Raw genomic sequence first — 15,335 nt, forward strand, 5'->3', positions numbered from 1 at the left:
CTAGTGGCGGTGCGCTGAAAGTATCAAAATCACAGAAATCCTTAAAGAGGAACTCCAGCCTAAACAAACATACTGTCATTAAGTTACATTAGTTATGGTAATTAAAATAGATAGGTAATATAATCTCTTACCCACCCTGTTTTAAAAGAACAGGCAAATGTTTGATTTCATGATGGCAGCCATCTTTTTGGTTGAAAGGAGGTGACAGGGAGCATGAGACACAGTTCCAACTGTCCTGTCTCCTGCGCACCTCTCCCAGTTGCTAGGCAACGTGAACAAGAACATAGGAAATCCCATCATGCTCTGCACAGCATCAGGGAAAAAAAGCCCGGGCTTTTTTTCTTTGATGGGTGGAGCTTAGCTAAAAATGCAGCTAAAGTAGATTTTTAGTCCGGAGGTTCACTTTAAGCAAAGTCTGCAGCATGTTACCGCATAATCCACCAAACAGATTATGCAGGAATGCAAGTCCATGGGCGACACAGTAAGTGTGCAAAACGGGAGCATGATAGGACGCAGCGCACATGTGCGGACCAACGGGAATTCCAGTGACTTACTTCCTGTCCAGCAGGGAGTATGTCCCTTGCTGGGGGTGGCGCTAAGCATATGACCCCATCGCCGCACCATAGCGCAGGGTAATTGAAGGCTGATTTCTGTGGTGCCATGCATCGCTGTGCTAACATTAGCAACTGGACAAAAAACCATCACTGGTACACAGGCACCACCATGAAGTGTCCTAGACACAGTCATATGGGATCAGGAGTCAAAATGCACATCTCAAAAACCTGAAAAATCCCATGATGGTCAGAGCACTAAAATGGAGTCACTCGGCCACTAAGGGGTTAGAACTGTTGTCTTGCAGTGCTAAAGTTCTAGGCTTGAATGGCAATGATATATAAATGAATAAGATCTATACCGTATAAAACAGATAGAGCTTGGTTTTCACGCTGCCATTTGTTGAGCTCATTGATTTTCAGTTCAGGTTCAGTTTAATCAACTATAAATTAAAATACACCAAATCCTGCTCCTTTTCATTATCTCCCCACAATGTTTGCTATAGTACGAATGCCTCAGGGCATACACGGAGTGCAATAACTAAACACTTTCACTATAAACTACATGCCAGCAGCCTTCAAACATAAAGCAGTGGGAGTAGGAAGCCAGCAAGGCTATGATTATCTGTCATCTTTACTAAAAGTGACATGAACAGGTAATAGAACCGTCAGACATTATATTCGTTGTGGTTAATATAATGGCCAAACAGGAGAAAATATTAGCGCTGTGTACACTGTTACAATCCTATTTCTTGAGTATTAGATTTATGGCCACCAGGTAAGAGAAGTGCTCACATAAGCATCTGCACGCACTGCGCTTTCTAGGTGTGCTACCGCACAAAAGCATAGAAAACAACTTAGGAACTCTGAGCCCCAGTACATGTTTTACGTTGCTGGGAGGGAGAAGGCGTCCCCAAAAATAGGTGTATGGGTGTAGGAGGGGCAGTTAGAGACCATTTCCATTGCATATCACCATCCCGGTTGCAATGTGCTGCAATTCTGATCCCGTTTTGCAGCATTTCCCAGACACAATTTCCCATACATTGCAATGTGATTTTCATGAGATCATTATGTACGGCAGCCTTCATGCCGCATAGGTAAATTGCATAGTACTGCGATTTTCGTCCACTTCCATAGACTACAACCTAAGGCCTCTTGCACACTACATACAATTCCGATTTTATCTGATCCGATTTTTGATTCAGATTAAAAAACGTACTGCATGCTGCCAAGTTTTTCAATCGGAATCAAAAATCGGACGTAAAAAAACAACAAATCGGAATCGCATGTAGTGTGCAAGAGGGCTAAATGCAATTGCAGGAAGACTGGAGCAAGCAGTGTGACTGCGCTTAGGTAAAAATTGAATCACGTCCAAGCGCCACAGTGGGAAAAGGACACTGCAATGACCCTGCGATTTTCTGAGTGTCGGAAAGCGGTCAGTGAAAAAGGGTTGTTAGTGATGTAAATTACTCAGTGCGGAAAATAAATAAATAATAATAACAGAATATTATTAAGTAGTTTAAAGGGAACCTAAAGCAAGTAAAATTATTTAAAAGAAACACGTGACGTAGCTGCAAATGAATCTTACATACTAACCTCACCGTCAGTTCCTCTCAGAGGCTCACCATTTTCTTTCACAGTGATCCCTTACAGTTCTGACAATATTTTGTCAGAACTGAAATATTAGAGTTGCTGTCACTTATATATCAACAGCTGTCAGTTACAACTGAATGTGCAAGGTAATGTCCACGTTTCCCTATGGCTCAAGTGGGTGATATTACAGTTTAACAGTGTGCTGAACAGGAAGCTGCTATGGGGTAACAGCCATTTTTAAAATGGAGGACGGAGAATTCCATTGATCATAGTGGACAAAAGGGACGCAGGAGAGGAGAAAGAGATTGAGGAGTAGACTACACAGGAGGTAAGTATGACCTGTGTATGGTATTTTGACTTTTTATTTTCAGTTCAGGTTCTCTTTAAAGGGACACCTCTATGAAGTTAGAATGGTGTTCGGGTAGGGATGGAATTAACCATATGATGTGTTCACCAGCAGCAAACTTCCTTCCCACAATGATCAACATGAAGTCAGCTGGGCAATGGCATTTATGAGCCTGTGTGCCGTGATGGAAACTCAGGTTCACAAATATGGCCACCACTGCTAACTCATTTCCTATTGATCTGCTGACTTCCTATTATGGGATGTAATTTTGCTGCTGGTAAACATGCCATAAAAAATGCCATACCTGCTAACAATGTGTAAAGTAGAACTACATGAATTGCCCATTTCTCAACAGTGGAAGAATTTCACCTTAACGTATATGCAGGGGTATAAAAAAATGAATTGATGCAAGTGCTTGTATACCAAGCCGTGCAGTACTGACAAGCACACAATATAATTGTACTGTTACTCAGCACCACAGGCAGGTGATTTTGCAGTTTTCTTGTGTGGTTTTATACACCTTTTAAAGAGACACTGAAGTGAAAACAAATATGATATAATGAATTGGTTGTGTAGTACAGATAATAACTAGAACATTAGTTGCAAAAAAAATTCTCATTTTTATTTTCAGTTGTACAGCTTTTTTTTTATAACATTGCATCTTTCTCTATTATTTGCAGTTTATACACTAGTCAGCATTCTAAATGTTTTTTACAGAACAGGCAGTGAACTTTTGACCTGTCCTGAACTGTTCTCTGCAAAAGAAAAAAACAATACAGTTAGGCAGGGAACACACTTGACAGTTTTCGTACGCGTTTTCTGCACAGAAAAACTGAGAACTCATGTTAATCAATGGGCTAGTACACACTTAATATGTTGTTCGCGCGGAGAAAAAAAACTGACATTCTGCATCATGACTCTGCACATGTTGTCAGTTTTTTGTATCAATTACATCAGCTGCTATGAAAAAACGCGCGCGGTTTCCTGCATAGAGACACACTTGGTGTGCAGAAAAAGTATGCAGGAAAACGCGCGCGGAAAACTGAAAGTCAAGTGTGTTCCCTGCCTTAAAGAGAATCTGTATTGTTAAAATCGCACAAAAGTAAACATACCAGTGCGTTAGGGGACATCTCCTATTACCCTCTGTCACAATTTCGCCGCTCCTCGCCGCATTAAAAGTGGTTAAAAACAGTAGGTTGATGTACAGTATTTCCACACATAGAAAATACATTCATACACAAGCAGGCTGTATACATCCTTCCTTTTGTATCTCAAGAGATCATTATACACAGGCAGTGTGCATAGAGGGGCCAGGAGGGGGGAGATGCATCACAGAACCACAACACTGAAGAACTTGGCAGCCTTCCAGACACAGGCTGACAAGTCTGACAAGAGAGAGATAAGTTGATTTATTGCAGAGATGGTGATAGTAGAACGTGCTGCAGTAAGTCAGAGCACATTAGAATAGCTTTTGGAACTTGTAGGATGATAAAAAACAGGATGTAATTTTTGTTACGGAGTCTCTTTAAGATAACAGCCTTGAAACACAGAGCTCTCTGCGACTTTGAAAGTCGTGGAGGTCAATGGCAATTTGCAATGATAACTGGAGTTTCTTAAAGCGGTATCGTCACCATAAAAATCAAATTTCAACAGCAACTGAACTGAGTGTATTAAGTGATAAAGATGCTAAGCCTGCATTCAAAACTTTCAAAACTTTTTCTGCTGTTACGATTTGGAGTTATCACATTCTTAAGGAGCACTGGCCCTTTAGTAGTTGCTGCCAAAGAATTGCATGCTGGGGGTTCTTACCTATAATCTATTCCTCCTCTTCCCTTTATTTCCCTGCCAGCTGCTTATCTGAAACCTAATCCCCTACTCACTTGTGTTTACAAGCAAGGCTGAGGCGACTCAGCGATTGGAGGAGACAAGAAAAAAAAATAAAGGGCAGAAATGACATCACGAGTTAGCCTTAACTGTGGGCAAAAGACATGGCCCCAACCAGGAACAGAATTCTCGTCATTTATTTTATAACATTCACTGAAATCAAAACGTGGATAGTATAATACATGTGTTAAGTAAGTAGATAAAGTATTTATCTACTTATATATGTGTTTTTTTCCCTGGCATAGTATGGCTGATCCTACTGCTTTAACTCTTCCTGTACTGGAAAGAACATTAGACTTACGTCTCTGCTCCTAATGCTTTATTTCTTAGCTGTACTGCACATACAAATCATATCATAATTTTTTTCCCACTTAAGGGTAGGTTCACCTTGCGACGTTAAAGTCTCGCGTTATAGCCCTTTCTAACGTGTACAAACGCACTGCAATGCAAAGTCAATGCTACATTCACAGTGCATGCGTTGCGTTATAGTGTAATGCAGCATGTTCTGTGAAAGTAGTGCTTGCAGTGCGTTTTCCACGTTATAGGCTGCGTTACTGCGTTTGCACATGCTCAGTGGATTTTGGTTTTAATTTAAAAAAAAACTAACGCATGCGCCGTTTGCCACGATAGCGGCGCATTTGATGTGATGTTAAGGTTGCATTGAAATGACAGCTAAACGCAACGCAATACACCATAATGTGTACTAACACATTATGCTTTTGCCTTGCGTTACTACCTGCGGTGGGACCTTAACGTCGCACCAAAAACGCAACGTCAACTGTGAACTTAGCCTCAGTGTATCTTTAACATTTTCTGCTAAAATAATGGATTTTGTTGTAGAATTGTTGGTTTTGTTCTGGTACATTTTTGGGCTCAGCCTTCCCTTCCCCATTTGGGGATTAAAAACCACATCAATTCTCCTAAAAACACATGCATACAATTCAATGAGCTGAGCACCATCGGTTGTTACCAGTATATACTTGAATACAAGCCGACCTCGTGTGTAAGTCGACTCCAATATTCGACCCTCTTAAGCTGGAATTTTTTTATTGACTCAAGTATGAGTTTACCCAGCAACATTAATGGCTGCACTTGGGGCTCAGGAGGGGTTAATGACTGCACTGCATACAGTATTGCAGCCATTAACCCCTCCTGTCCCTTAAGTCCAGCCAATACCTCCTTCAGGCCCCCAAGTGCTGCAATTATTTACTCCCTTTTATGCAGCCCAGTACCCCCCCCCCCCTGCCTTTTTCCTTGTTATTTGTTGTGGCCAGGACCTTCAGACTTGTGTTTTCTTGGCATTTCCTTTCCTCAAATTATCACTTACCACTGGGTAAATTGCTGCAAATGGGAATGTCACTGATAGTACACACATTGCTCAGTGTTGCCAGTGTCTCGTGTATAAGTTGACCCCTATACTTTTATGAAGTGAATCAGACCTCAATTTCTAGACTTATACTTAAGCGTATACAGTATTTTAGGATAGAAAACCACAGTTCTTTTGTGTTTTTTTTTTTTTTGCACAACCTGATCACTCTAGTCTAGACTGTGGACATCTGTAGCAGGGTTCCACAGGGTTCTGTTACATTTGATTTCATGTTTCTTCGAATGGGAAGTTGTCATGATGTGTTTTTAAACTGTGGCACTAATAATCTTTTGCAGACCATTATATTATTGGTCCTTAACATTCCCTTTGTATTTTGCAGAAGAGCTTAAACTTCACATCTAGAAAAACCCAACTTCAATGAGAATTCTGCCTGTGAGAGACCTTTTTGATGCAGTAAGTCCATTCTATCCCCTGTTGCTCTCCTTTGTCTTATTGTGTATGGATTCTTGCAATTAACTGCCTTCTGCAACCCCATCTTGTCATTGTAAAATGGCCTCCAAGTTTTAGGCATCCTTTCCACGAGCAGCTCAAGGTGGTGCTTCTACCGCCTGTCAGCTGCTCCCATTCAAAGGCCAGGTCCTTAGTAGCACTCAACATGGACGGTGGTTAACCCAACCCTGCCTCCCCCCAATGGAGTTACATCTGAGCACAGCAGATGTGACATGAGACGGTTTTTCATTGCCAGTTAATGCCACAGTGTGTCAAACATGACATGCGTGGTGTTACTACATGCATCCATTCATATGCATGCAATTGCTGCCAAATGATGCCTGTGGTCAGCAGCTGAAAGGTTGAACTGCTTGACAATGAGCAGTTCAGCCACCTGTGGAAAAGAAACGTGTGCATGCTACAAAACAGATTCTGTTTTACTACATTACTATTTTCACTTACATGTTGTTATTTTGTGGATTATTTCCACCTCTAAGGTATAACTGGTTTATTAGGCACTGGTCCATACGCCTGCAAAGACTTTGGCCTCTTTCACAGTGCGACGTTAAAGTCGCACGTTATAAAATATTATAACGCAGAGTAACGAACAGCAATACTAAGTCTGTGCGACATTCACAGTGCACACGTTGCGTTAATATGTAACTTGTAGCGTTATTAAAAAGTGCTGCATGCTGTGCATTTAGCAATGAATCTGCTGCGTTACGTGTGTTGCACATGCTCAGTAATGTTTTTTTTTCTGTTTTAAAATGTTTTGCATGCGCTGTTTTTGTTCCATAGTAAATACATTGTATAACGTGCGACTTTAATGTCGCAATGTGAAAGTGTAGATGCGTTGCGTTATGCCCGCGTTGTGCGACCTTAACGTCGCATCAAACACAACGTCCTACTGTGAAAGTAGCCTATGAGGCTGGTTTTACAATTGTGGATTGCGGTGCGAGCGTCACAGAAATCAGTGCAGGAAGTCAGTCAATGGGATTGCCGACAGTCCGCGCATGGGTGACACACTGTGCTCCTGTCCTTTACACTTACTGCGTCACCCATTGACTTGCATTGCTGCATAATCCATGCGGTAGGCACAGATCATGCAGCAATGAGCTGCAGACTTTGTGGCGGGAATGCGTCAGTTTGGATACTTATGGCACACCATGTTAAGTGTGTAAGACTCCATATACTTCCATGGCCCTTGCGGTGAGAAAGCGTAACAAAGGTGTGACGCAGTGGCCAAGTGTAATAGGGGGCCTAAAGTGTACTTTCAGCAGTGTTAAAACTGTTTAACCTGCCCCCAGTGAGTACGGCAGGCACGAGTCCAGGCGACCTCCGCCAACAAGCCTTTGTCAATGAGCTTCTGGGTTCCCAGTGCTGGAACGGTGAAGTGGACTGGGGAAGGCTCTGGATTATCCAAAGGCTTCCATTTATTTAGACGAGTACCCATTTGGGGCACTTTTTTCCCTTAATGTACACTTTAATGGAAGAATGAGCCATTACTATTTTAAAAACATTGAACGTGTACAATCCAAGGGGGTAGTGCAGTGTTCTACCAAGACATTTTTTTCCAGGCGGGTGGCATGAAATAGTCGCCGGATGACATTTGAAAAGCGCCAACATATTACGCAGCGCTGGACATTAGTTTAGGTTACAGACAATATTTAGGGGTGGCATGAAAAAGTAGCTGGGTGGAGCGAGTTGAGAGAATGCAGGGCCGATGCTTCTGTGAGCAACTCTACTTACAGAAGGTGGTGAGGACAGGAGGTGAGCCAATGACAGCCGGGTGCTCACCAAAACTAGCTGTGCAGAGCACCCGGCTAAAAGAGCTGTAGTGTTTGCGCTCCTCCAGTACTAAAATGTCCCACAATGCAAATATGACTCCACTCTGGTTCGCCACACCTCTAGGTAAGTTAACCCCCACAAGTATATGCAATTATGGTGTATAAGTGTTCCAGGTCCTCATAACCAATATCTCCAGCACTTGATGGTAGATGTTAGCAAAATGTTAGCAATTATTACTGTCCTCCTTGGTTTAAACAGCCATCCTATTCATCTGGCACAGGTCTATGGATGTCCAATATCCTCAGAAAAAAAATAGAGAAAGAACCACATATAGTGTAGCATTGTTATGATCATCAATGATAACCTTCAAATCAATGCTTGGTGCTCCGGGAACTAACAAACGCACCCAGAGCTGGAAGCAACCACCTCCACCAGCGTGGGTATGCAATGCATTAATCAAATGTAATTGCTGACCGGATTACAGCACAGCTTGATGAGCTTGGGTAGATATACAATTGGATCCTCAATTACCCTCCAGACAGACCAATCCCATGGAACCAGGGCTGTGGAGTCGAGAAGTCGGAGCAATTTTTGGGTACCTGAAGTCAGTGGTTTCATAAACTGAGCAGTCAGTGTTGGATGATTTTGTACTGACTCCACAGCCCTGCACGGTACATCCCAAAGTTTAATTGCAGTCTTAAAAACAGATAAAGAGCCTACATATTCCATGCTCCTCTGTTCTGCACAACCACTTCAAAAACTCAAATTCACAGAATTTAAGTGGAAGGGAAAATGGGGTTGAGTTTTTTTTTCTTTTTAATAAACCTACAGATAGGGTAACTAATAACTAAGCCTTTGGATGACAGGTCTCTACAGCATGAGATCTATAGTCTCAAAATACAACAGATTCCCTAAGCTTAGCATTTTTCCTTTTTGAACCATTGTTTTGCTACTTTCTTCATATTATTACAATAATATTTAGAAGAAAAATGTTTGTAGACATCCTCATAAATATTTCAGAACTCAAGGTTTCTGAGCAGTAAATATTTCATGCACCACTTTTGCGATTCGGCATTCTGTATCGAGCAAAACAGGAAACAATTTTGCCTGTAAACTATACAATTATTGATAGCAATACAACAGACCTTAACACAACTGCTTTGGGACAATGTGGCAGGATTTGACATGGAGCAGGTTAAAGCGACATTTTAGGGCCTTTTCACAATACAAAACACAAATGAGCTTGTGGAACACGTTTATATACAGTTTGTATTGCAAACATTTTTTTCTTACTTACCTACTGTATATGCTTCAAGGATACCTTAGCAGTCACAAATTTTCAAAATCAAGGAAGCAGTCATGTACAGGAAGCCTAATGCCCACTGCCCTTCCCATTCTCTTATAAAGGCCCTGCGAAGTTACAGTATATTCTGGCGTATAAGACTACTTTTTAACCCTTTGAAATCTTCTGAACAGTCAGGGGTCGTCTTATATGCCGGGTGTCATTGATGCCGGGGGATACGCCCTATCCTGTTACCGTCTCTCAGATCTCGCTGCTGAGGACTGTAGTGAAGCTGGGCAGGCGCACATGTGCGAGATCTGAGAGGCTGACAAGGAGGTAAATAGGATACAAGGGTTGGCCAGAAGGGAGAAAGAGGCGTGTTTTATGGGCACAGCGCAATCTATTCTTCCATACCGCTCTGATAAACAGGTAGAGCAAGGAGAGCTGACCAGTCCACTTAGGACTAACCAGTCATTCGCCTATATAATGTTATATACTGGGTACCACATACAGTACAGCACCAGTATCTGTTCATACATAGCACCAGCATATGATTTTTTTAAATTTTTTATTAGGTGTGCATTGGAAGAGGGGTAGTCTTATACGGCGAGTATATCCCAAACTATATTTTAACTAGAAAAGTTGGGAGGTTGTCTTATACGCCCAGTCGTCTTATACGCCGGAATATACGGGTACTTCCTGGTCACCGAAGTTGGTGACTAGGGCCTAGGCGCTGTCTTGGGAAAGCAAGTCTTTGGCTGTGCGCCCGCGAGTGCTCTGAGCATTTGCACTACATAGTCATGATGTAGTGCACATGTGCAGACTGCTCCCGGTCGCGTGGTCAAGGACGCGCTTAGCCAGGACAGCGCCTACGCCTTATTCACTGATAAGTAAGGAGGTAAGGAGGTAACGTCGTAGGGCTTTTATAAAAGAGGAGGAGAACAGAAGAAAACATTTTTTAATTTGTTAAGGTATCCATTAATGAAAAACGTAGATGCAAGCAGAATTGTCAGTCGATAACATGCTAATTTCAAGTTGATGCAAACGTTATGCATATTTATGCAAGTAGAACAAAAGCAGTCATTGATGATTTTTGACTGGTCCAATCATAAGGTGCATAAACTAGCATACCATTTGCATCAACTGAATTATTGGCATCTCTGGATCACTAACATCACTAACAGGCATGATGCCAGTGACCTTCCCAGTGTGGGAAGGAATTTGAGGGGGAAGGGGGGGAGGAGGGAATTGAAGCACTGAATATATACTTAGTTAGGTTTCTATAGCAGTCTCCGTCCATCTCACAAGTGTCCATTCACTTCATAATTGACGCTGCAAGAATGGAGAGGAAATCAGCTAGACAGCAGTAAAAGGCAGACTGAAGTGCCTCAGCTCTCCAACACTGTCAAAAGCTAGAAAAAGTACATTTAACTAAGTTCCATTTTAAAGGCCAAGAGAGAGGAAGTTCAATGTGAAAGACTGGAGAACACTAGAGTCTCTTATCTTTTAGCAAATAAAAAAAAACCAATTGCAGGTAGGCTTCTTATGCCGGGCATACACGGCATTTCCAGTCCTTATCAATCGAGCCGCTGATGGCTCGATTGGTAATATCCGACAGGTCCGATGACCTGCCGGATAGATTCCCCGCTCGATCCGGCGCGCACGAGCGGGGATGTGCCGGCATCGAGCCAGCGGCTCGATCCGGCGCATTATTGGCTAGGTGTATGCCGAGCATTACACCTGCTCTTTAGCTATTATTTTAAAGTGACCCATTCTTCATACATACTGTCTTTCAGTCACTTACAAAACTGCCATGTTTAACCACTTGAGGACTACAGTCTTTCTAACCCTTAAGGACCAGGCACTTTTTTTCCATTCAGACCACTGCAGCTTTCACGGTTTATTGCTCGCTCATACAACCTACCACCTAAATGAATTTTGGCTCCTTTTCTTGTCACTAATAAAGCTTTCTTTTGGTGCTATTTGATTGCTCCTGCGATTTTTACTTTTTATTATATTCATCAAAAAAGACATGAATTTTGGCAAAAAAATGATTTTTTTAACTTTCTGTGCTGACAGTTTTCAAATAAAGTAAAATTTCTGTATACATGCAGCGCGAAAAATGTGCACAAACATGTTTTTGATTAAAAAAAAAACCATTCAGTGTATATTTATTGGTTTGGGTAAAAGTTATAGCGTTTACAAACTATGGTGCAAAAAGTGAATTTTCCCATTTTCAAGCATCTATGACTTTTCTGACCCCCTGTCATGTTTCATGAGGGGCTAGAATTCCAGGATAGTATAAATACCCCCCAAATGACCCCATTTTGGAAAGAAGACATCCCAAAGTATTCACTGAGAGGCATAGTGAGTTCATAGAAGATATTATTTTTTGTCACAAGTAAGCGGAAAATGACACTTAATGACAAAAAAAAAAAAAAAAAAAAGTTTCCATTTCTGCTAACTTGCGACAAAAAAAAAATGAAATCTGCCACGGACTCACCATGCCCCTCTCTGAATACCTTGAAGTGTCTACTTTCCAAAATGGGGTCATTTGTGGGGTGTGTTTACTGTCCTGACATTTTGGGGGGTGCTAAATTGTAAGCACCCCTGTAAAGCCTAAAGGTGCTCATTGGACTTTGGACCCCTTAGCGCAGTTAGGGTGCAAAAAAGTGCCACACATGTGGTATTGCCATACTCAGTAGAAGTACTATAATGTGTTTTGGGGTGTATTTTTACACATACCCATACTTGGTGGGAGAAATACCTCTGTAAATGACAATCTTTTGATTTTTTTACACACAATTGTCCATTTACAGAGTTATTTCTCCCACCCAGCATCGGTATGTGTAAAAATACACCCCAAAACACATTGTACTACTTCTCCCGAGTACGGCGATACCACATGTGTGGCACTTTTTTGCACCCTAACTGCGCTAAAGGGCCCAAAGTCCAATGAGTACCTTTAGGATTTCACAGGTCATTTTGCGGAATTTGATTTCCAGACTACTCCTCACGGTTTAGGGCTCCTAAAATGCCAGGGCAGTATAGGAACCCCACAAATGACCCCATTTTAGAAAGAAGACACCCCAAGGTATTCCGTTAGGAGTATGGTAAGTTCATAGAAGATTTTATTTTTTGTCAAAAATTAGCAGAAAATTGATTTTTATTGTTTTTTTCACAAAGTGTCATTTTCCACTAACTTGTGACAAAAAATAAAATCTTCTATGAACTCGCCATACACCTAACGGAATACCTTGGGGTGTCTTCTTTCTAAAATGGGGTCATTTGTGGGGTTCCTATACTGCCCTGGCATTTTAGGGGCCCTAAACCGTGAGGAGTAGTCTGGAAATCAAATTCCGCAAAATGACCTGTGAAATCCTAAAGGTACTCATTGGACTTTGGGCCCTTTAGCGCAGTTAGGGTGCAAAAAAGTGCCACACATGTGGTATTGCCGTACTCGGGAGAAGTAGTAAAATGTGTTTTGGGGTGTATTTTTACACATACCCATGCTGGGTGGGAGAAATAACTCTGTAAATGGACAATTGTGTGTAAAAAAATCAAAAGAGTGTCATTTACAGAGGTATTTCTCCCACCCAGCATGGGTATGTGTAAAAATACACCACAAAACACATTGTACTACTTCTCCCGAGTACGGCGATACCACATGTGTGGCACTTTTTTGCACCCTAACTGCGCTAAAGGGCCCAAAGTCCAATGAGTACCTTTAGGATTTCACAGGTCATTTTGCGGAATTTGATTTCCAGACTACTCCTCACGGTTTAGGGCCCCTAAAATGCCAGGGCAGTATAGGAACCCCACAAATGACCCCATTTTAGAAAGAAGACACCCCAAGGTATTCCGTTAGGTGTATGGCGAGTTCATAGAAGATTTTATTTTTTGTCACAAGTTAGTGGAAAATGACACTTTGTGAAAAAAACAATAAAAATCAATTTTCCGCTAACTTTTGACAAAAAATAAAATCTTCTATGAACTTACCATACTCCTAACGGAATACCTTGGGGTGTCTTCTTTCTAAAATGGGGTCATTTGTGGGGTTCCTATACTGCCCTGGCATTTTAGGGGCCCTAAACCGTGAGGAGTAGTCTGGAAATCAAATTCCGCAAAATGACCTGTGAAATCCTAAAGGTACTCATTGGACTTTGGGCCCTTTAGCGCAGTTAGGGTGCAAAAAAGTGCCACACATGTGGTATTGCCGTACTCGGGAGAAGTAGTACAATGTTTTTTGGGGTGTATTTTTACACATACCCATGCTGGGTGGGAGAAATAACTCTGTAAATGGACAATTGTGTGTAAAAAAATCAAAAGATTGTCATTTACAGAGGTATTTCTCCCACCCAGCATGGGTATGTGTAAAAATACACCACAAAACACATTGTACTACTTCTCCCGAGTACGGCGATACCACATGTGTGGCACTTTTTTGCACCCTAACTGCGCTAAAGGGCCCAAAGTCCAATGAGTACCTTTAGGATTTCACAGGTCATTTTGCGGAATTTGATTTCCAGACTACTCCTCACGGTTTAGGGCCCCTAAAATGCCAGGGCAGTATAGGAACCCCACAAATGACCCCATTTTAGAAAGAAGACACCCCAAGGTATTCCGTTAGGAGTATGGTGAGTTCATAGAAGATTTTATTTTTTGTCACAAGTTAGTGGAAAATGACACTTTGTGAAAAAAACAATAAAAATCAATTTTCCGCTAACTTTTGACAAAAAATAAAATCTTCTATGAACTTACCATACTCCTAACGGAATACCTTGGGGTGTCTTCTTTCTAAAATGGGGTCATTTGTGGGGTTCCTATACTGCCCTGGCATTTTAGGGTCCCTAAACCGTGAGGAGTAGTCTGGAAATCAAATTCCGCAAAATGACCTGTGAAATCCTAAAGGTACTCATTGGACTTTGGGCCCTTTAGCGCAGTTAGGGTGCAAAAAAGTGCCACACATGTGGTATCGCCGTACTCGGGAGAAGTAGTACAATGTGTTTTGGGGTGTATTTTTACACATACCCATGCTGGGTGGGAGAAATACCTCTGTAAATGACAATCTTTTGATTTTTTTACACACAATTGTCCATTTACAGAGTTATTTCTCCCACCCAGCATGGGTATGTGTAAAAATACACCCCAAAACACATTTTACTACTTCTCCCGAGTACGGCAATACCACATGTGTGGCACTTTTTTGCACCCTAACTGCGCTAAAGGGCCCAAAGTCCAATGAGTACCTTTAGGATTTCACAGGTCATTTTGCGGAATTTGATTTCCAGACTACTCCTCACGGTTTAGGGCCCCTAAAATGCCAGGGCAGTATAGGAACCCCACAAATGACCCCATTTTAGAAAGAAGACACCCCAAGGTATTCCGTTAGGAGTATGGTGAGTTCATAGAAGATTTTATTTTTTGTCACAAGTTAGTGGAAAATGACACTTTGTGAAAAAAACAATAAAAATCAATTTTCCGCTAACTTTTGACAAAAAATAAAATCTTCTATGAACTCACCATACTCCTAACGGAATACCTTGGGGTGTCTTCTTTCTAAAATGGGGTCATTTGTGGGGTTCCTATACTGCCCTGGCATTTTAGGGGCCCTAAACCGTGAGGAGTAGTCTGGAAATCAAATTCCGCAAAATGACCTGTGAAATCCTAAAGGTACTCATTGGACTTTGGGCCCTTTAGCGCAGTTAGGGTGCAAAAAAGTGCCACACATGTGGTATCGCCGTACTCGGGAGAAGTAGTACAATGTGTTTTGGGGTGTATTTTTACACATACCCATGCTGGGTGGGAGAAATAACTCTGTAAATGGACAATTGTGTGTAAAAAAATCAAAAGATTGTCATTTACAGAGGTATTTCTCCCACCCAGCATGGGTATGTGTAAAAATACACCACAAAACACATTGTACTACTTCTCCCGAGTACGGCGATACCACATGTGTGGCACTTTTTTGCACCCTAACTGCGCTAAGGGGCCCAGAGTCCAATGAGTACCTTTAGGCTTTACAGGGGTGCTCAAAATTTAGCACCCCGCCCACTTGCCAGGACAGTTAACAAA

The 15,335-nt window shown here is 41.7% G+C and overlaps 2 protein-coding genes across 11 annotated transcripts in view; one reads left to right on the top strand and one right to left on the bottom strand.

Annotated features, from left to right (window-relative positions):
• PRELID2 (PRELI domain containing 2) overlaps positions 1-15,335 on the bottom strand; it is a 182,432-nt gene that overhangs the window by 95,125 nt on the left and 71,972 nt on the right. The gene's annotated exons all lie outside the window — the stretch shown is intronic.
• SH3RF2 (SH3 domain containing ring finger 2) overlaps positions 1-15,335 on the top strand; it is a 477,535-nt gene that overhangs the window by 17,662 nt on the left and 444,538 nt on the right. For all 10 annotated transcript variants that reach the window (XM_068277518.1, XM_068277521.1, XM_068277522.1 and 7 more), the window contains exon 2: positions 6,081-6,154. The gene's annotated coding sequence lies outside the window, so the exon portion shown is untranslated. The remainder of the gene's footprint in view (positions 1-6,080; positions 6,155-15,335) is intronic.

This window comes from Hyperolius riggenbachi, chromosome 3 (assembly GCF_040937935.1).
Source record: "Hyperolius riggenbachi isolate aHypRig1 chromosome 3, aHypRig1.pri, whole genome shotgun sequence".
Lineage (NCBI taxonomy): Eukaryota > Metazoa > Chordata > Amphibia > Anura > Hyperoliidae > Hyperolius > Hyperolius riggenbachi.